We start from the raw sequence: 20,641 nt of genomic DNA on the forward strand, positions 1-20,641 counted from the left end.
CAGCTGTGTTTGTTGTTGGAGCAGCTGTGGTTGTGGTTGGAACAGCTGTGCTTGTTGTTTTAGCTGCTGTTGTCGTTGGAGCTGCAGTGGTAGTTGTGGGAGAAGCTGTGGGAGAAGCTGTGGTTGTCATAGGAGCTGCAGTGGATGCTGTTGGAGCTGCTGTGGTTGTTGTTGGCGCTGCTGTTGTGGTTGAAGGAACTGCTGTTGTGGTTATTGGAGCAGCTGTGGTTGGTGTTGGAGCAGCTGTGGTTGTGGTAGGAGCAGCTGTGGTTGTTGATTGAGCTGCTGTTGTGGCAGTAGGAGCTGCTGTGGTTGTTGAAGCTGCTGTGGTGGTTTGTGAGGCTGCTGTGGTTGTTGCTGTGGTTGTTGTTGGAGCTTCTGTCGTCGTTGTTGGAGCGGCTGTCGTGGTTGTAGGAGCAGCTGTTGTTGTTGGAGTAGCTGTGGTTGTAGTTGGAGCTGCAGTGGTTGTTGTTGGAGCTGCTGTGGTTGTTGTTGGAGCAGCTGTGGCTGTTGTTGGAGCTGCCGTCGTCATTTTCGGAGCTGCTGTTGTTGTTGTTGGAGCTGCTGTGGTTGTACTTGGAGCTGCAGTGGTTGTTGTTGGAGCAGCTATGGTTGTTGTTGGAGCTGCCGTCGTCATTTTTGGAGCTGCTGTTGTTGTTGGAGCTGCTGTGGTTGTAGTTGGAGCTGCTGTGGTCGTTGTTGGAACTGCAGTGGTTGTTGGTGGAGCTGCTGCTGTTGTTGTTGGAGAGGCCGTGGTTGTTGTTGGAGCGGCTGTGGTTGTTGTTGGAGATGCTGTTGTTGGAGCATCTGTGGAGGTTGTTTGAGCTGCTGTTGTTGTTGGAGAGGCCGTGGTTGTTGTTGGAGCGGCTGTGCTTGTTGTTGGAACAGTTGTGGTTGTTGGAGCTGCAGTGGTTGTTGTTGGAGCTGCTGTCGTGGTTGTAGGAGCAACTGTGGATGTAGTTGTAGCAGCTGTGGTTGTTGTTGGAGCTGTAGTGGTTTTTATTGGAGTAGCTGTGGTTGTTGGAGCTGCTGTGGTTGTTGGAGCAGCTGTGGTTGTTGTTGGAGCTGCTGTGGTGGTTTGTGGGGCTGCTGTGGTTGATGTTGTTGGAGCTGCTGTCATAGTTGTTGGAACAGCTGTGGTTGTAGCTGGAGCGGCTGTTGTTGTAGGACCTGCTGTGGTTGTTGTTGGAGCTGCTGTGGTGGTTTGTGGGGCTGGTTTGGTTGTTGGAGAAACTGTGGTTATTGGAGCAGCTGTGGTTGTTGTTGGAGCTGCAGTGGTTGTTATTGAAGCAGCTGTGGTTGTTGTTTTAACTGCTCTGGTTGTTGTTGGAGCTGCTGTTGTTGTAGGAGCTGCTGTGTTTGGTTTTGGAGCAGCTGTGGTTGTTGTTGGAGCTGCTGTGGTCGTTGTAGGAGCTGCTGTGGTTGGTGTTGGAGATGATGTTGTTGTTGTTGGAGCTGCTTTTGTGGTTTTAGGAGCTGCTGTCGTGGTTGTTGGAGATGCTGTTGTTGTTGGAGCAGCTGTAGTTGTTGTTGGAGCTGCAGCTGTGGTTGTTTTTGGAGCAGCTGTGGTTGTTGTTACAGCGGCTGTTGTTGTAGGAGCTGCTGTAGTTAGTGTTGGAGCTGCTGTGGTTGTTAGAGCAGTTGTGGTTGTTGGATCAGCTGTGGTTGGTGTTGGAGATGATGTCGTCGTTGTTGGAGCTGCTGTTGTGGTTTTAGGAGCTGCTGTCGTGGTTGTTGGAGATGCTGTTGTTGTTGGAGCAGCTGTGGTTGTTGTTGGAGCTGTAGTGGTTGTTGTTGGAGCTGCAGTGGTTGTTGTTGGAGCTGCAGCTGTGGTTGTTTTTGGAGCAGCTGTGGTTGTTGTTACAGCGGCTGTTGTTGTAGGAGCTGCTGTAGTTAGTGTTGGAGCTGCTGTGGTTGTTAGAGCAGTTGTGGTTGTTGGATCAGCTGTGGTTGGTGTTGGAGATGATGTCGTCGTTGTTGGAGCTGCTGTTGTGGTTTTAGGAGCTGCTGTCGTGGTTGTTGGAGATGCTGTTGTTGTTGGAGCAGCTGTGGTTGTTGTTGGAGCTGTAGTGGTTGTTGTTGGAGCTGCAGTGGTTGTTGCTGGAGCTGCTGCTGTTGTTGTTGTAGCTGCTGTGGTTGTTGTTGGAGCGGCTGCTGTTGTTTTTGGAGAGGCCGTGGTTGTTGTTGGAGATGCTGTTGTTGTTTGAACTGCTGTTGTTGTTGTTGGAGCTGCTGTGGTTGTTGTTGGAGATTCAGTGGTTGTTGTTGTAGCAGCTGTGTTTGTTGTTGGAGCAGCTGTGGTTGTGGTTGGAACAGCTGTGCTTGTTGTTTTAGCTGCTGTTGTCGTTGGAGCTGCAGTGGTAGTTGTGGGAGCTGCTGTGGTTGTTGTTGGCGCTGCTGTTGTGGTTGAAGGAACTGCTGTTGTGGTTATTGGAGCAGCTGTGGTTGGTGTTGGAGCAGCTGTGGTTGTGGTTGGAGCAGCTGTGGTTGTTGATTGAGCTGCTGTTGTGGCAGTAGGAGCTGCTGTGGTTGTTGAAGCTGCTGTGGTGGCTTGTGAGGCTGCTGTGGTTGTTGCTGTGGTTGTTGTTGGAGCTTCTGTCGTCGTTGTTGGAGCGGCTGTCGTGGTTGTAGGAGCAGCTGTTGTTGTTGGAGTAGCTGTGGTTGTAGTTGGAGCTGCAGTGGTTGTTGTTGGAGCTGCTGTGGTTGTTGTTGGAGCAGCTGTGGCTGTTGTTGGAGCTGCCGTCGTCATTTTCGGAGCTGCTGTTGTTGTTGTTGTTGGAGCTGCTGTGGTTGTACTTGGAGCTGCAGTGGTTGTTGTTGGAGCAGCTATGGTTGTTGTTGGAGCTGCCGTCGTCATTTTTGGAGCTGCTGTTGTTGTTGGAGCTGCTGTGGTTGTAGTTGGAGCTGCTGTGGTCGTTGTTGGAACTGCAGTGGTTGTTGGTGGAGCTGCTGCTGTTGTTGTTGGAGAGGCCGTGGTTGTTGTTGGAGTGGCTGTGGTTGTTGTTGGAGATGCTGTTGTTGGAGCATCTGTGGAGGTTGTTTGAGCTGCTGTTGTTGTTGGAGAGGCCGTGGTTGTTGTCGGAGCGGCTGTGCTTGTTGTTGGAACAGTTGTGGTTGTTGGAGCTGCAGTGGTTGTTGTTGGAGCTGCTGTCGTGGTTGTAGGAGCAACTGTGGATGTAGTTGTAGCAGCTGTGGTTGTTGTTGGAGCTGTAGTGGTTTTTATTGGAGTAGCTGTGGTTGTTGGAGCTGCTGTGGTTGTTGGAGCAGCTGTGGTTGTTGTTGGAGCTGCTGTGGTGGTTTGTGGGGCTGCTGTGGTTGATGTTGTTGGAGCTGCTGTCATAGTTGTTGGAACAGCTGTGGTTGTAGCTGGAGCGGCTGTTCTTGTAGGACCTGCTGTGGTTGTTGTTGGAGCTGCTGTGGTGGTTTGTGGGGCTGGTTTGGTTGTTGGAGAAACTGTGGTTATTGGAGCAGCTGTGGTTGTTGTTGGAGCTGCAGTGGTTGTTATTGAAGCAGCTGTGGTTGTTGTTTTAACTGCTCTGGTTGTTGTTGGAGCTGCTGTTGTTGTAGGAGCTGCTGTGTTTGGTTTTGGAGCAGCTGTGGTTGTTGTTGGAGCTGCTGTGGTCGTTGTAGGAGCTGCTGTGGTTGGTGTTGGAGATGATGTTGTTGTTGTTGGAGCTGCTTTTGTGGTTTTAGGAGCTGCTGTCGTGGTTGTTGGAGATGCTGTTGTTGTTGGAGCAGCTGTAGTTGTTGTTGGAGCTGCAGCTGTGGTTGTTTTTGGAGCAGCTGTTGTGGTTTTAGGAGCTGCTGTCGTGGTTGTTGGAGATGCTGTTGTTGTTGGAGCAGCTGTGGTTGTTGTTGGAGCTGTAGTGGTTGTTGTTGGAGCTGCAGTGGTTGTTGTTGGAGCTGCTGCTGTTGTTGTTGTTGTAGCTGCTGTGGTTGTTGTTGGAGCGGCTGCTGTTGTTTTTGGAGAGGCCGTGGTTGTTGTTGGAGATGCTGTTGTTGTTTGAACTGCTGTTGTTGTTGTTGGAGCTGCTGTGGTTGTTGTTGGAGATTCAGTGGTTGTTGTTGTAGCAGCTGTGTTTGTTGTTGGAGCAGCTGTGGTTGTGGTTGGAACAGCTGTGCTTGTTGTTTTAGCTGCTGTTGTCGTTGGAGCTGCAGTGGTAGTTGTGGGAGAAGCTGTGGATGTCGTAGGAGCTGCAGTGGATGCTGTTGGAGCTGCTGTGGTTGTTGTTGGCGCTGCTGTTGTGGTTGAAGGAACTGCTGTTGTGGTTATTGGAGCAGCTGTGGTTGGTGTTGGAGCAGCTGTGGTTGTGGTTGGAGCAGCTGTGGTTGTTGATTGAGCTGCTGTTGTGGCAGTAGGAGCTGCTGTGGTTGTTGAAGCTGCTGTGGTGGTTTGTGAGGCTGCTGTGGTTGTTGCTGTTGTTGTAGTTGGAGCAGCTGTGGTTGTTGTTGGAGCTTCTGTCGTGGTTGTAGGAGCAGCTGTTGTTGTTGGAGTAGCTGTGGTTGTTGGAGCAACTGTGGTTGTGGTTGGAACAGCTGTGGTTGTTGTTTTAGCTGCTGTTGTCGTTGTTGGAGCTGCTGTGGTTGTTGTTGGAGCGGCTGTGGTTGTTGTTGGAGCAGCTGTGGTTGTTGTTGGAGCTGCGGTGGTTGTTGGTGGAGAAGCTGTGGTTTTTGGAGCTGCTGTTGTTGTAGGAGCTGCTGTGGTTGGTGTTAGAGCTGCTGTGGTTGTTGTTTTAGCTGCTGTTGTCGTTGTTGGAGCTGCTGTGGTTGTTGTTGGAGCGGCTGTGGTTGTTGTTGGAGCAGCTGCTGTTGTTGTAGGAGCTGCTGTGGTTGTTGTTGGAGCTGCTGTGGTTGTTGTTGAAGCAGCTGTGGTTGGTGTTGGAGCAGCTGTGGTTGTTGTTTGAGCAGCTGTGGTTGTGGTTGGAGCTGCTGTCGTCGTTGTTGGAGCTGCAGTGGTTGTATTTGGAGCAGCTGTGGTTGTTGTTGGAGCTGCTGTCGTCGTTGTTGGAGCTGCAGTGGTTGCTGTTGGAGCAGCTGTGGTTGTTGTTGGAGCTGCGGTGGTTGTTGTTAGATCAGCTGTGGTTGTTGGAGCTGCTGTTGTTGTAGGAGCTGCTGTGGTTGGTGTTGGAGCTGCTGTCATGGTTGTTGGAGCAGGTGTGGTTGTAGTTGGAGCAGCTGTGGTTGTTTTTGGAGCTGATGTCAATGTTGTTGGAGCGTCTGTCGTGGTTGTAGGAGCAGGTATTGCTGTTGCTGTTAGAGCAGCTGTGGTTGTTGGAGCAGCTGTCGTTGGTGTTGGAGCAGTTGTGGTTGTTGCTGGAGCTGCTGTGGTGGTTTGTGAGGCTGCTGTGGTTGTTGCCGTTGGAGCTGCTGTCATGGTTGGTGGAGCAGCTGTGGTTGTTGTTGGAGCAGTTGTGAATGTTGAAGCAGCTGCTTTTGTTGGAGCAGCTGTGGTTGTTGTTGGACCAGCTGTGGTCGTTTTTGGAGCAGCTATTGTTGTTGTTGGAGCTGCTGTTGTTGTAGGAGCTGCTGTGTTTGGTTTTGGAGCAGCTGTGGTTGTTGTTGGAGCTGCTGTGGTCGTTGTAGGAGCTGCTGTGGTTGGTGTTGGAGATGATGTTGTTGTTGTTGGAGCTGCTTTTGTGGTTTTAGGAGCTGCTGTCGTGGTTGTTGGAGATGCTGTTGTTGTTGGAGCAGCTGTAGTTGTTGTTGGAGCTGCAGCTGTGGTTGTTTTTGGAGCAGCTGTGGTTGTTGTTACAGCGGCTGTTGTTGTAGGAGCTGCTGTAGTTAGTGTTGGAGCTGCTGTGGTTGTTAGAGCAGTTGTGGTTGTTGGATCAGCTGTGGTTGGTGTTGGAGATGATGTCGTCGTTGTTGGAGCTGCTGTTGTGGTTTTAGGAGCTGCTGTCGTGGTTGTTGGAGATGCTGTTGTTGTTGGAGCAGCTGTGGTTGTTGTTGGAGCTGTAGTGGTTGTTGTTGGAGCTGCAGTGGTTGTTGTTGGAGCTGCAGCTGTGGTTGTTTTTGGAGCAGCTGTGGTTGTTGTTACAGCGGCTGTTGTTGTAGGAGCTGCTGTAGTTAGTGTTGGAGCTGCTGTGGTTGTTAGAGCAGTTGTGGTTGTTGGATCAGCTGTGGTTGGTGTTGGAGATGATGTCGTCGTTGTTGGAGCTGCTGTTGTGGTTTTAGGAGCTGCTGTCGTGGTTGTTGGAGATGCTGTTGTTGTTGGAGCAGCTGTGGTTGTTGTTGGAGCTGTAGTGGTTGTTGTTGGAGCTGCAGTGGTTGTTGCTGGAGCTGCTGCTGTTGTTGTTGTAGCTGCTGTGGTTGTTGTTGGAGCGGCTGCTGTTGTTTTTGGAGAGGCCGTGGTTGTTGTTGGAGATGCTGTTGTTGTTTGAACTGCTGTTGTTGTTGTTGGAGCTGCTGTGGTTGTTGTTGGAGATTCAGTGGTTGTTGTTGTAGCAGCTGTGTTTGTTGTTGGAGCAGCTGTGGTTGTGGTTGGAACAGCTGTGCTTGTTGTTTTAGCTGCTGTTGTCGTTGGAGCTGCAGTGGTAGTTGTGGGAGAAGCTGTGGTTGTCGTAGGAGCTGCAGTGGATGCTGTTGGAGCTGCTGTGGTTGTTGTTGGCGCTGCTGTTGTGGTTGAAGGAACTGCTGTTGTGGTTATTGGAGCAGCTGTGGTTGGTGTTGGAGCAGCTGTGGTTGTGGTTGGAGCAGCTGTGGTTGTTGATTGAGCTGCTGTTGTGGCAGTAGGAGCTGCTGTGGTTGTTGAAGCTGCTGTGGTGGTTTGTGAGGCTGCTGTGGTTGTTGCTGTGGTTGTTGTTGGAGCTTCTGTCGTCGTTGTTGGAGCGGCTGTCGTGGTTGTAGGAGCAGCTGTTGTTGTTGGAGTAGCTGTGGTTGTAGTTGGAGCTGCAGTGGTTGTTGTTGGAGCTGCTGTGGTTGTTGTTGGAGCAGCTGTGGCTGTTGTTGGAGCTGCCGTCGTCATTTTCGGAGCTGCTGTTGTTGTTGTTGTTGGAGCTGCTGTGGTTGTACTTGGAGCTGCAGTGGTTGTTGTTGGAGCAGCTATGGTTGTTGTTGGAGCTGCCGTCGTCATTTTTGGAGCTGCTGTTGTTGTTGGAGCTGCTGTGGTTGTAGTTGGAGCTGCTGTGGTCGTTGTTGGAACTGCAGTGGTTGTTGGTGGAGCTGCTGCTGTTGTTGTTGGAGAGGCCGTGGTTGTTGTTGGAGTGGCTGTGGTTGTTGTTGGAGATGCTGTTGTTGGAGCATCTGTGGAGGTTGTTTGAGCAGCTGTGGTTGTTGTTGGAGCTGTAGTGGTTGTTGTTGGAGCTGCAGTGGTTGTTGTTGGAGCTGCTGCTGTTGTTGTTGTTGTAGCTGCTGTGGTTGTTGTTGGAGCGGCTGCTGTTGTTTTTGGAGAGGCCGTGGTTGTTGTTGGAGATGCTGTTGTTGTTTGAACTGCTGTTGTTGTTGTTGGAGCTGCTGTGGTTGTTGTTGGAGATTCAGTGGTTGTTGTTGTAGCAGCTGTGTTTGTTGTTGGAGCAGCTGTGGTTGTGGTTGGAACAGCTGTGCTTGTTGTTTTAGCTGCTGTTGTCGTTGGAGCTGCAGTGGTAGTTGTGGGAGAAGCTGTGGATGTCGTAGGAGCTGCAGTGGATGCTGTTGGAGCTGCTGTGGTTGTTGTTGGCGCTGCTGTTGTGGTTGAAGGAACTGCTGTTGTGGTTATTGGAGCAGCTGTGGTTGGTGTTGGAGCAGCTGTGGTTGTGGTTGGAGCAGCTGTGGTTGTTGATTGAGCTGCTGTTGTGGCAGTAGGAGCTGCTGTGGTTGTTGAAGCTGCTGTGGTGGTTTGTGAGGCTGCTGTGGTTGTTGCTGTTGTTGTAGTTGGAGCAGCTGTGGTTGTTGTTGGAGCTTCTGTCGTGGTTGTAGGAGCAGCTGTTGTTGTTGGAGTAGCTGTGGTTGTTGGAGCAACTGTGGTTGTGGTTGGAACAGCTGTGGTTGTTGTTTTAGCTGCTGTTGTCGTTGTTGGAGCTGCTGTGGTTGTTGTTGGAGCGGCTGTGGTTGTTGTTGGAGCAGCTGTGGTTGTTGTTGGAGCTGCGGTGGTTGTTGGTGGAGAAGCTGTGGTTTTTGGAGCTGCTGTTGTTGTAGGAGCTGCTGTGGTTGGTGTTAGAGCTGCTGTGGTTGTTGTTTTAGCTGCTGTTGTCGTTGTTGGAGCTGCTGTGGTTGTTGTTGGAGCGGCTGTGGTTGTTGTTGGAGCAGCTGCTGTTGTTGTAGGAGCTGCTGTGGTTGTTGTTGGAGCTGCTGTGGTTGTTGTTGAAGCAGCTGTGGTTGGTGTTGGAGCAGCTGTGGTTGTTGTTTGAGCAGCTGTGGTTGTGGTTGGAGCTGCTGTCGTCGTTGTTGGAGCTGCAGTGGTTGTATTTGGAGCAGCTGTGGTTGTTGTTGGAGCTGCTGTCGTCGTTGTTGGAGCTGCAGTGGTTGCTGTTGGAGCAGCTGTGGTTGTTGTTGGAGCTGCGGTGGTTGTTGTTAGATCAGCTGTGGTTGTTGGAGCTGCTGTTGTTGTAGGAGCTGCTGTGGTTGGTGTTGGAGCTGCTGTCATGGTTGTTGGAGCAGGTGTGGTTGTAGTTGGAGCAGCTGTGGTTGTTTTTGGAGCTGATGTCAATGTTGTTGGAGCGTCTGTCGTGGTTGTAGGAGCAGGTATTGCTGTTGCTGTTAGAGCAGCTGTGGTTGTTGGAGCAGCTGTCGTTGGTGTTGGAGCAGTTGTGGTTTTTGCTGGAGCTGCTGTGGTGGTTTGTGAGGCTGCTGTGGTTGTTGCCGTTGGAGCTGCTGTCATGGTTGTTGGAGCAGCTGTGGTTGTTGTTGGAGCAGTTGTGAATGTTGAAGCAGCTGCTTTTGTTGGAGCAGCTGTGGTTGTTGTTGGACCAGCTGTGGTCGTTTTTGGAGCAGCTATTGTTGTTGTTGGAGCAGCTTTAGTTGTTGTTGGAGCTGCTGTCATGGTTGTTGGAGCAGCTGTGGTTGTAGTTGGAGCAGCTGTGGTTGTTGTTGGAGCTGCTGTGGTTGTAGTTGGAGCAGCTGTCGTCGTTTTTGGAGCTGCTGTGGTTGTTGTTGGTGCAGCTGTGGTTGTTGTTGGAACAGCTATTGTTGTTGTTGGAGCTGCAGTGGTTGTTGTTGGAGGTGCTGTAGTGGTTGTAGGAGCAGTTGTGGTTGTTGTTGGAGCTGCTGTGGTTGTTGATTTAGCTGCTGTCATAGTTCTAGAAGCAGATGTCGTTGTTGTTGGAGCTGCTGTCGTCGTTGTTGGAGCTGTTTGCGTGGTTGTTGGAGCAGCTGTCATTGGTGTTGGAGCAGCTGTGGTTGTTGGAGCAGCTGTTGTTGGTGTTGGAGGAGCTGTGGTTGTTGATTGAGCTGCTGTCATAGTTCTAGAAGCAGATGTCGTTGTTGTTGTAGCTGCTGTCGTCGTTGTTGGAGCTGTTTGCGTGGTTGTTGGAGCAGCTGTCATTGGTGTTGGAGCTGCTGTGGTTGTTGTAGGAGCAGCTGTGGTTGTTGGAGCTGCTGTTCTGGTTGTAGGAGCAGCTGTTGTTGTTGTAGGAGCAGCTGTGGTTGTCGTTGGAGCCGGTATAGTTGTTGTTGGAGCTGTTGTGGTCGTTGTTGGAGCTGCAGTGGTTGTTGGAGCAGCTGTGGCTGTTGTTGGAGCTGCTGTTGTTGTTGTTGTAGGAACAGCTGTGGTTGTTGTTGGAGCTGCTGCTGTGGTTGTTGGAGCGGCTGTTGTTGTTGTTGGAGTCGGTGTGGTTGTTGTTGGAGCTGCTGTTGTTGTTGTTAAAGCTGGTATGGTTGTTGTTGGAACTGCTGTTATGGTTGTGGGAGCAGCTGTGGTTGTTGGAGCTGCAGTGGTTGTTGTTGGAGCTGCAGTGGTAGTTGTTGGAGATGTTGTGGTTGTTGTTGGAGCGGATGCGGTTGTTGTTGGAGCTGCTGTAGTGGTTATGGAAGCAGCTGTTGTTGTTGATTGAGCTGCAGTTGTGGCTGTAGGAGCTGCTGTCATGGTTGTTGGAGCAGGTGTGGTTGTAGTTGGAGCAGCTGTGGTTGTTGTTGGAGCTGCTGTCGTCGTTGTTGGGGCAGTTGTGGTTGTTGCTCGAGCTGCTGTGGTGGTTTGTGAGTCTGCTGTGGTTGTTACCGTTGGAGCTGCTGTGGTTGTTGTTGGAGCAGCTGTGGTTGTTGCTGGAGCTGCTGTGGTGGTTTGTGAGTCTGCTGTGGTTGTTGACGTTGGAGCTGCTGTGGTTGTTGTTGGAGTGGCTGTTGTGGCTGTTGGAGCAGTTGTGATTGTTGGAGCAGCTGTTGTTGTTGTTGGACCAGCTGTGGTCGTTTTTGGAGCAGCTGTTGTTGTTTTTGGAGCTGCAGTGGTTGTTGTTGGAGGTGCTGTAGTGGTTGTAGTAGCAGCTGTTGTTGCTGGAGCAGCTGTTGTTGTTGGTGGAGCTGCTGTCGTCGTTGTTAGAGCTGTTGTCATGGTTGTTGGAGCAGCTGTCGTTGGTGTTGGAGCAGCTGTGGTTGTGGTTGGAGCAGCTGTGGTTGATGTAGGAGCAGCTGTGGTTGTTGTTGGAGCTGCTGTCGACGTTATTGGAGCTGCAGTGGTTGTTGTTGGAGCTGTTGTTGTTGTTTGAGCTGCTGTTGTGGTTGATGGAGCAGCTGTGGTTGGTATTGGAGCAGCTGTGGTTGCTGGAGCAGCTGTGGTTGCTGGAGCAGCTGTGGTTGTTGGAGCAGCTGTAGTTGGTGTTGGAGCAGCTGTGGTTGTTGGAGCAGCTGTTGTTGGTGTTGGATCAGCTGTGGTTGTTGATTGAGCTGCTGTTGTGGCTGTAGGAGCAGCTGTGGTTGTTGTTGGAGCCGGTATAGTTTTTGTTGGAACTGCTGTTTTGGTTGTGGGAGTAGCTCTGGTTGTTGGAGCAGCTGTAGTTGTTGTTGGAGCTGCACTGGATATGGTTGGAGCTGCTGACGTAGATGTTGGAGAAGCTATAGTTGTTTTTGGAGCAGCTGTGGTTGTTGATGGAGCGGCTGTGGTTGTAGTTGGAGCAGCTGTGGTTGTTGTTGCAGCTGCTGTTGTTGTTGTTGTAGGAGCTGCTGTTGTTGTTGTTGGAGCTGCAGTGGTAGTTGTTGGAGAAGTTGTGGTTGTCGTTGGAGCTGCAGTGGATGTTATTGGAGCTGCTGTAGTGGTTGTAGGAGCAGCTGTGGTTGTTGTTGGAGCTGCTGTCGTCGTTGTTGGAGCGGCTGTCATGGTTGTAGGAGCAGCTGTCTTTGGGGTTGGAGCAGCTGTCGTTGGTGTTTGAGCAGTTGTGGTTGTTGGAGTAGCTGTGGTTGTTGTTGGACCAGCTGTGGTCGTTTTTGGAGCAGCTGTTGTTGTTGGTGGAGCTGCTGTCATCGTTGTTAGAGCTGTTGTCATGGTTGTTGGAGCAGCTGTCGTTGGTGTTGGAGCAGCTGTGGTTGTTGGAGCATCTGTCGTTGGTGTTGGAGCAGCTGTGGTTGTGGTTGGAGCAGCTGTGGTTGTTGTAGGAGCAGCTGTGGTTGTTGGAGCGGCTGTAGTTGTAGTTGGAGCAGCTGTGGTTGTTGTTGGAGCTGCTGTCGACGTTGTTGGAGCTGTAGTGGTAGTTGTTGGAGCTGCTGTGGTTGTTGTTGGAGCGGCTGTGGTTGTTGTTGGAGCGGCTGTGGTTGTTGTTGGAGCAGCTGTGGTTAGTGTTGGAGCAGCTGTGGTTGTAGTTGTAGCAGCTGTGGTTGTTGTTGGAGCTGCTGTCGTCGTTGTTGGAGCAGCTGTGGTTAGTGTTGGAGCTGTTGTTGTGGCTGTTGGAGCTGCTGTGGCTGTTGGAGCTGCTGTGGTTGTTGGATCAGCTGTGGTTGTGGTTGGAACAGCTGTCGTGGTTGTAGGAGCAGCTGTTGTTGGAGCAGATGTGGTTGTTGGAGCAGCTGTCGTTGGTGTTGGAGCAGCTGTGGTTGTTGTTTGAGCAGCTGTGGTTTTTTTTGGAGCTGCTGTGGTTGTTGTTGGAGCAGCTGTCGTTGGTGTTGGTGCAGTTGTCGTGGTTGTAGGAGCAGCTGTTGTTGGAGCAGATGTGGTTGTTGGAGCAGCTGTCGTTGGTGTTGGAGCTGCTGTCGTTGTTGTTGGAGCAGCTGTGGTTGTTGTTGGAGCGGCTGTTGTGGCTGTTGGAGCTGCTGTGGTCATTGTTGGAGCTGCTGTGGTTGTAGTTGGAACAGCTGTGGTTGTTGTTGGAGCTGCTGTCGGCATTGTCTGAGCAGCTGTTGTTGTTGGAGCAGCTGTGGTTGTTTGAGCAGCTGTGGTTGTTGTTGGAGCAGCTGTGGTTGTTGTTGGAGCTGCAGTTGTTGTTGGAGCTGCTGTGGTTGTTGTTGGAGCAACTGTGGTCATTGTCTGAACTGCTGTTGTTGTAGGAGCTGCTGTGGTTGTTGTTAGAGCTACTGTGGTTGTTGTAGGAGCTGCTGTGGTTGTTGTTGGAGCTGCAGTCATTGTAGGAGCAGCTGTGGTTGTTGTTGGAGCAGCTGTGGTTCTTGTTGTTGGAGCTGCTGTGGTTGTTGGAGCAGCTGTGGTTGTTGTTGGAGCTGCTGCGGTGGTTTGTGGGGCTGCTGTTGTTGTAGGAGCTGCTGCGGTTGTTGTTGGAGCTGCTGTGGTTGTTGTTGGAGCTGCTGTCGTCGTTGTTGAAGCTGCTGTTGTTGTAGGAGCTGCTGTGGTTGTTGTTGGAGCTGCTGTGGTTGTTGTTGGAGCTGCTGTCGTCGTTGTTGGAGCTGCTGTTGTTGTATGAGCTGCTGTGGTTGTTGTTGGAGCTGCAGTCATTGTAGGAGTAGCTGTGGTTGTTGTTGGAGCAGCTGTGGTTGTTGTTGGAGCTGTTGTCGTGGTTGTAGGAGCAGCTGTTGTTGTTGGTACTGCTGTAGTTGTAGTTGGAGCAGCTGTGGTTGTTGTTGGAGCTGCTGTGATTGTTGTTGGAGCTGTTGTCGTGGTTGTAGGAGCAGCTGTTGTTGTTGAAGCAGCTGTGGTTGTTGGAACTGCTGTGGTTGTTGTTGGAGCTGCTGTCATAGTTGTAGGATCAGCTGTGGTTGTTGTTGGAGCTGCTGTCGTAGTTGTTGGAGCTGCTGTTGTTGTAGGAGCTGCTGTGGTTGTTGTTGGAGCTGCTGTCATAGTTGTAGGACCAGCTGTGGTTGTTGTTGGAGCTGCTGCGGTGGTTTGTGGGGCTGCTGTTGTTGTAGGAGCTGCTGCGGTTGTTGTTGGAGCTGCTGTGGTTGTTGTTGGAGCTGCTGTCGTCATTGTTGGAGCTGCTGTTGTTGTATGAGCTGCTGTGGTTGTTGTTGTAGGAGCAGCTGTGTTTGTTGGAGCAGCTGTGGTTATGGTTGGAACAGCTGTGGTTGTTGTTTTAGCTGCTGTTGCCGTTGTTGGAGCTGCTGTGGTTGTTGTTGGAGCGGCTGTGGTTGTTGTTGGAGCTGCTGTGGTTGTTGGAGCTGCAGTCGTCATTGTCTGAGCGGCTGTCGTGGTTGTAAGAGCAACTGTTGTTGTTGGAGCAGCTGTGGTTGTTGTTGGAGCTGCTGCGGTGGTTTGTGGGGCTGCTGTGGTTGTTGTTGTTGGAGCTGCTGTGGTTGTTGGATCAGCTGTGGTCGTAGTTGGAGCTGCTGTAGTCGTTGTTTGAGCGGCTGTCGTGGTTGTAGGAGCAGCTGTTGTTGTTGGAGCAGCTGTGGTTGTAGTCGGAGCAGCTGTAGTTGTTGTTTGAGCAGCTTTGGTTTTTGTTGGAGCTGCTGTAGTTGTTGTTTGAGTTGCTGTCCTTGTTCTTGGAGCTGCAGTGGTTGTTGGAGCAGCTGTGGTTGTAGTTGGAGCAGCTGTGGTTGTTGTTGGAGCTGCTGTGATTGTTGTTGGAGCTGCTGTCGTGGTTGTCGGAGCAGCTGTTGTTGTTGGAGCAGTTGTAGTCGTTGTTTGAGCGGCTGTCGTGGTTGTAGGAGAAGCTGTTGTTGTTGGAGCAGATGTGGTTGTTGGAGCAGCTGTGATTGTTGTTGGAGCTGCTGTCATAGTTGTAGGACCAGCTGTGGTTGTTGGAGCAGCTGTGGTCGTAGTTGGAGCAGCTGTGGTTGTTGTTGGAGCTGCTGTCGTCTTTGTTGGAGCTGCTGTGGTCATTGTCTGAACTGCTGTTGTTGTAGGAGCTGCTGTGGTTGTTGTTAGAGCTGCTGTGGTCATTGTCTGAACTGCTGTTGTTGTAGGAGCTGCTGTGGTTGTTGTTAGAGCTGCTGTGGTTGTTGGAGCTGCTGTGGTTGTAGTTGGAGCAGCTGTCGTTGTGGTTGGAACAGCTGTGGTTGTTGTTTGAGCTACAGTTATTGGTGTTGGAGCATCTGTGTTTTTTTTTGGAGCTGCTGTGGTTGTTGTTGGAGCTGCTGTCGTGGTTGTAGGAGCAGCTGTTGTTGTTGGAGCAGCTGTAGTCGTTGGAGCAGCTGAGGTTGTTGGAGCAGCTGTCGTCGGTGTTGGAGCAGCTGTGGTTGTTGTTGGAACCAGTGTGGTTGTTGTTGAAGCTGCTGTTGTTGTTGTAGGAGCCGCTGTGGTCGTTGTTGGAACTGTTGTTATGATTGTAGGAGCAGCTGTGTTTGTTGGAACAGCTGTGGTTGTTGTTGGAGCTGCTGTGGTTGTTGGAGCTGCTGTCGTCATTGTCTGAGCGGCTGTCGTGGTTGTAGGAGCAGCTGTTGTTGTTGGAGCAGCTGTGGTTGTTGGAGCAGCTGTGGTTGTTGTTGGAGCAGCTGTGGTTGTTGTTGGAGCTGCTGCGGTGGTTTGTGGGGCTGCTGTGGTTGTTGTTGTTGGAGCTGCTGTAGTCGTTGTTTGAGCGGCTGTCGTGGTTGTAGGAGCAGCTGTTGTTGTTGGAGCAGCTGTGGTTGTAGTCGGAGCAGCTGTAGTTGTTGTTTGAGCAGCTGTGGTTTTTGTTGGAGCTGCTGTAGTTGTTTTTTGAGTTGCTGTCCTTGTTCTTGGAGCTGCAGTGGTTGTTGGAGCAGCTGTGGTTGCAGTTGGAGCAGCTGTGGTTGTTGTTGGAGCTGCTGTGATTGTTGTTGGAGCAGTTGTAGTCGTTGTTTGAGCGGCTGTCGTGGTTGTAGGAGAAGCTGTTGTTGTTGGAGCAGATGTGGTTGTTGGAGCAGCTGTGGTTGTAGTTGGAGCAGCTGTGATTGTTGTTGGAGCTGCTGTCATAGTTGTAGGACCAGCTGTGGTTGTTGGAGCAGCTGTGGTCGTAGTTGGAGCAGCTGTGGTTGTTGTTGGAGCTGCTGTCGTCTTTGTTGGAGCTGCTGTGGTCATTGTCTGAACTGCTGTTGTTGTAGGAGCTGCTGTGGTTGTTGTTAGAGCTGCTGTGGTTGTTGTTAGAGCTGCTGTGGTCATTGTCTGAACTGCTGTTGTTGTAGGAGCTGCTGTGGTTGTTGTTAGAGCTGCTGTGGTCATTGTCTGAACTGCTGTTGTTGTAGGAGCTGCTGTGGTTGTTGTTAGAGCTGCTGTGGTTGTTGGAGCTGCTGTGGTTGTAGTTGGAGCAGCTGTCGTTGTGGTTGGAACAGCTGTGGTTGTTGTTTGAGCTACAGTTATTGGTGTTGGAGCATCTGTGGGTTTTTTTGGAGCTGCTGTGGTTGTTGTTGGAGCTGCTGTCGTGGTTGTAGGAGCAGCTGTTGTTGTTGGAGCAGCTGTAGTCGTTGGAGCAGCTGAGGTTGTTGGAGCAGCTGTCGTCGGTGTTGGAGCAGCTGTGGTTGTTGTTGGAACCAGTGTGGTTGTTGTTGAAGCTGCTGTTGTTGTTGTAGGAGCCGCTGTGGTCGTTGTTGGAACTGTTGTTATGATTGTAGGAGCAGCTGTGTTTGATGGAACAGCCGTGGTTGTTGTTGGAGCTGCTGTGGTTGTTGGAGCTGCTGTCGTCATTGTCTGAGCGGCTGTCGTGGTTGTAGGAGCAGCTGTTGTTGTTGGAGCAGCTGTGGTTGTTGGAGCAGCTGTGGTTGTTGTTGGAGCAGCTGTGGTTGTTGTTGGAGCTGCTGCGGTGGTTTGTGGGGCTGCTGTGGTTGTTGTTGTTGGAGCTGCTGTAGTCGTTGTTTGAGCGGCTGTCGTGGTTGTAGGAGCAGCTGTTGTTGTTGGAGCAGCTGTGGTTGTAGTCGGAGCAGCTGTAGTTGTTGTTTGAGCAGCTGTGGTTTTTGTTGGAGCTGCTGTAGTTGTTGTTTGAGTTGCTGTCCTTGTTCTTGGAGCTGCAGTGGTTGTTGGAGCAGCTGTGGTTGTAGTTGGAGCAGCTGTGGTTGTTGTTGGAGCTGCTGTGATTGTTGTTGGAGCTGCTGTCGTGGTTGTCGGAGCAGCTGTTGTTGTTGGAGCAGTTGTAGTCGTTGTTTGAGCGGCTGTCGTGGTTGTAGGAGAAGCTGTTGTTGTTGGAGCAGATGTGGTTGTTGGAGCAGCTGTGGTTGTAGTTGGAGCAGCTGTGATTGTTGTTGGAGCTGCTGTCATAGTTGTAGGACCAGCTGTGGTTGTTGGAGCAGCTGTGGTCGTAGTTGGAGCAGCTGTGGTTGTTGTTGGAGCTGCTGTCGTCTTTGTTGGAGCTGCTGTGGTCATTGTCTGAACTGCTGTTGTTGTAGGAGCTGCTGTGGTTGTTGTTAGAGCTGCTGTGGTTGTTGTTAGAGCTGCTGTGGTCATTGTCTGAACTGCTGTTGTTGTAGGAGCTGCTGTGGTTGTTGTTTGAGCTGCTGTGGTTGTTATTAGAGCTGCTGTGGTTGTTGTTGTTGGAGCTGCAGTCATTATAGGAGCAGCTGTGGTTGTTGTTAGAGCTGCTGTGGTTGTTGTTAGAGCTGCTGTGGTTGTTGTTGTTGTAGCAGCTGTGGTTGTTGTTGTTGTAGGAGCTGCTGTGGTTGTTGTCTGAGCTGTTCTTGTTGTTGGTACTGCTGTGGTTGTTGGAGCTGCTGTGGTTGTAGTTGGAGCAGCTGTCGTTGTGGTTGGAACAGCTGCAGTTGTTGTTTGAGCTGCAGTTGTTGGTGTTGGAGCATCTGTGGTTTTTTTTGGAGCTGCTGTGGTTGTTGTTGGAGCTGCTGTCGTGGTTGTAGGAGCAGCTGTTGTTGTTGGAGCAGCTGTAGTCGGTGTTGGAGCAGCTGTGGTTGTTGTTGGATCTGCTGCCGTATTTGTTGGAGCTGCAGTGGTTGTTGTTGGAGCCAGTGTGGTTGTTGTTGAAGCTGCTGTTGTTGTTGTAGGAGCTGCTGTGGTCGTTGTTGGAACTGTTGTTATGATTGTAGGAGCAGCTGTGTTTGTTGTAGCAGCTGTGGTTGTGGTTGGAACAGCTGTGGTTGTTGTTTTAGCTGCTGTTGCCGTTGTTGGAGCTGCTGTGGTTGTTGTTGTAGCGGCTGTGGTTGTTGTTGGAGCTGCTGTGGTTGTTGGAGCTGCTGTCGTCATTGTCTGAGCGGCTGTCGTGGTTGTAGGAGCAGCTGTTGTTGTTGGAGCAGCTGTGGTTGTTGGAGCAGCTGTGGTTGTTGGAGCAGCTGTGGTTGTTGTTGGAGCAGCTGTGGTTGTTGTTGGAGCTGCTGCGGTGGTTTGTGGGGCTGCTGTGGTTGTTGTTATTGGAGCTGCTGTGGTTGTTGGAGCAGCTGTGGTCGTAGATGGAGCTGCTGTCTTCGTTGTTGGAGCTGCTGTTGTTGTAGGAGCTGCTGTGGTTGTAGTGGGAGCTGCTGTGGTTGTTGTTGGAGCTGCTGTCGTCGTTGTTGGAGCTGCTGTTGTTGTAGGAGCTGCTGTGGTTGTTGTTGGAGCTGCTGTGGTTGTTGTTGGAGCTGCTGTCGTCGTTGTTGGAGCTGCTGTTGTTGTATGAGCTGCTGTGGTTGTTGTTGGAGCTGCTGTGGTTGTTGTTGTTGGAGCTGCAGTCATTGTAGGAGTAGCTGTGGTTGTTGTTGGAGCAGCTGTGGTTGTTGTTGTTGGAGCTGCTGTGGTTGTTGTCTGAGCTGCTGTTGTTGTTGGTACTGCTGTAGTTGTAGTTAGAGCAGCTGTTGTTGTTGTTGGAGCTGCTGTGATTGTTGTTGGAGCTGTTGTCGTGGTTGTAGGAGCAGCTGTTGTTGTTGAAGCAGCTGTGGTTGTTGGAGCAGCTTTGGTTGTAGTCGGAGCAGCTGTGGTTGTTGTTTGAGCAGCTGTGGTTTTTGTTGGAACTGCTGTGGTTGTTGTTGTTGGAGCTGCTGTCATAGTTGTAGGATCAGCTGTGGTTGTATTTGGAGCTGCTGTCATAGTTGTAGGATCAGCTGTGGTTGTTGTTGGAGCTGCTGTCGTCGTTGTTGGGGCTGCTGTTGTTGTAGGAGCTGCTGTGGTTGTTGTTGGAGCTGCTGTGGTTGTTGTTGGAGCTGCTGTCGTCGTTGTTGGAGCTGCTGTTGTTGTAGGAGCTGCTGTGGTTGTTGTTGGAGCTGCTGTGGTTGTTGTTGGAGCTGCTGTCGTCGTTGTTGTAGTAGCTGCTGTGGTTGTTGTCTGAGCTGCTCTTGTTGTTGGTACTGCTGTGGTTGTTGAAGCTGCTGTGGTTGTAGTTGGAGCAGCTGTCGTTGTGGTTGGATCAGCTGCGGTTGTTGTTTGAGCTGCAGTTGTTGGTGTTGGAGCATCTGTGTTTTTTTTTGGAGCTGCTGTGGTTGTTGTTGGAGCTGCTGTCGTCGTTGTTGGAGCTGCTGTGGTTGTTGTTGGATCTGCTGCCGTATTTGTTGGAGCTGCAGTGGTTGTTGTTGGAGCCAGTGTGGTTGTTGTTGAAGCTGCTGTTGTTGTTGTAGGAGCTGCTGTGGTCGTTGTTGGAACTGTTGTCGTGGTTGTAGGAGCAGCTGTTGTTGTTGAAGCAGCTTTGTTTGTTGTTGGAGCTGCTGTCATAGTTGTAGGATCAGCTGTGGTTGTATTTGGAGCTGCTGTCATAGTTGTAGGATCAGCTGTGGTTGTTGTTGGAGCTGCTGTCGTCGTTGTTGGAGCTGCTGTTGTTGTAGGAGCTGCTGTGGTTGTTGTTGGAGCTGCTGTGGTTGTTGTTGGAGCTGCTGTCGTCGTTGTTGGAGTTGCTGTTGTTGTAGGAGCTGCTGTGGTTGTTGTTGGAGCTGCTGTGGTTGTTGTTGGAGCTGCTGTCGTCGTTGTTGTAGTAGCTGCTGTGGTTGTTGTCTGAGCTGCTCTTGTTGTTGGTACTGCTGTGGTTGTTGAAGCTGCTGTGGTTGTAGTTGGAGCAGCTGTCGTTGTGGTTGGAACAGCTGCGGTTGTTGTTTGAGCTGCAGTTGTTGGTGTTGGAGCATCTGTGTTTTTTTTTGGAGCTGCTGTGGTTGTTGTTGGAGCTGCTGTCGTCGTTGTTGGAGCTGCTGTGGTTGTTGTTGGATCTGCTGCCGTATTTGTTGGAGCTGCAGTGGTTGTTGTTGGAGCCAGTGTGGTTGTTGTTGAAGCTGCTGTTGTTGTTGTAGGAGCTGCTGTGGTCGTTGTTGGAACTGTTGTTATGATTGTAGGAGCAGCTGTGTTTGTTGGAGCAGCTGTGGTTGTGGTTGGAACAGCTGTGGTTGTTGTTTTAGCTGCTGTTGCCGTTGTTGGAGCTGCTGTGGTTGTTGTTGGAGCAGCTGTGGTTGTTGTTGGAGCTGCTGTGGTTGTTGGAGCTGCTGTCGTCATTGTCTGAGCGGCTGTCGTGGTTGTAGGAGCAGCTGTGGTTGTTGGAGCAGCTGTGGTTGTTGTTGGAGCAGCTGTGGTTGTTGTTGGAGCTGCTGCGGTAGTTTGTGGGGCTGCTGTGGTTGTTGTCGTTGGAGCTGCTGTGGTTGTTGGAGCAGCTGTGGTCGTAGATGGAGCTGCTGTCTTCGTTGTTGGAGCTGCTGTTGTTGTAGGAGCTGCTGTGGTTGTAGTTGGAGCTGCTGTGGTTGTTGTTGGAGCTGCTGTCGTCGTTGTTGGAGCTGCTGTTGTTGTAGGAGCTGCTGTGGTTGTTGTTGGAGCTGCTGTGGTTGTTGTTGGAGCTGCTGTCGTCGTTGTTGGAGCTGCTGTTGTTATATGAGCTGCTGTGGTTGTTGTTGGAGCTGCTGTGGTTGTAGTTGGAGCTGCTGTGGTTGTTGTTGGAGCTGCAGTCATTGTAGGAGTAGCTGTGGTTGTTGTTGGAGCAGCTGTGGTTGTTGTTGTTGGAGCTGCTGTGGTTGTTGTCTGAGCTGCTATTGTTGTTGGTACTGCTGTAGTTGTAGTTGGAGCAGCTGTTGTTGTTGTTGGAGCTGCTGTGATTGTTGTTGGAGCTGTTGTCGTGGTTGTAGGAGCAGCTGTTGTTGTTGAAGCCGCTGTGGTTGTTGGAGCAGCTGTGGTTGTAGTCGAAGCAGCTGTGGTTGTTGTTTGAGCAGCTGTGGTTTTTGTTGGAACTGCTGTGGTTGTTGTTGTTGGAGCTGCTGTCATAGTTGTAGGATCAGCTGTGGTTGTTGTTGGAGCTGCTGTCATAGTTGTAGGACCAGCTGTGGTTGTTGTTGGAGCTGCTGTCGTCGTTGTTGGAGCTGCTGTTGTTGTAGGAGCTGCTGTGGTTGTTGTTGGAGCTGCTGTGGTTGTTGTTGGAGCTGCTGTCGTCGTTGTTGGAGCTGCTGTTGTTGTAGGAGCTGCTGTGGTTGTTGTTGGAGCTGCTGTGGTTGTTGTTGGAGCTGCTGTTGTCGTTGTTGTAGGAGCTGCAGTGGTTGTTGTCTGAGCTGCTCTTGTTGTTGGTACTGCTGTGGTTGTTGGAGCTGCTGT

General features: G+C 51.2%; 2 pseudogenes; both read right to left on the bottom strand.

Annotated features, from left to right (window-relative positions):
• Positions 1 to 150: 150 nt before the first annotated feature.
• LOC132958887 (putative uncharacterized protein DDB_G0271606) lies at positions 151 to 5,676 on the bottom strand (annotated as a pseudogene).
• Positions 5,677 to 7,626: 1,950 nt separating this feature from the next.
• Positions 7,627 to 17,031, bottom strand: LOC132958888 (transcription factor SPT20 homolog; annotated as a pseudogene).
• Positions 17,032 to 20,641: the final 3,610 nt, after the last annotated feature.

Source organism: Labrus mixtus, chromosome 23 (genome assembly GCF_963584025.1).
Source record: "Labrus mixtus chromosome 23, fLabMix1.1, whole genome shotgun sequence".
Lineage (NCBI taxonomy): Eukaryota > Metazoa > Chordata > Actinopteri > Labriformes > Labridae > Labrus > Labrus mixtus.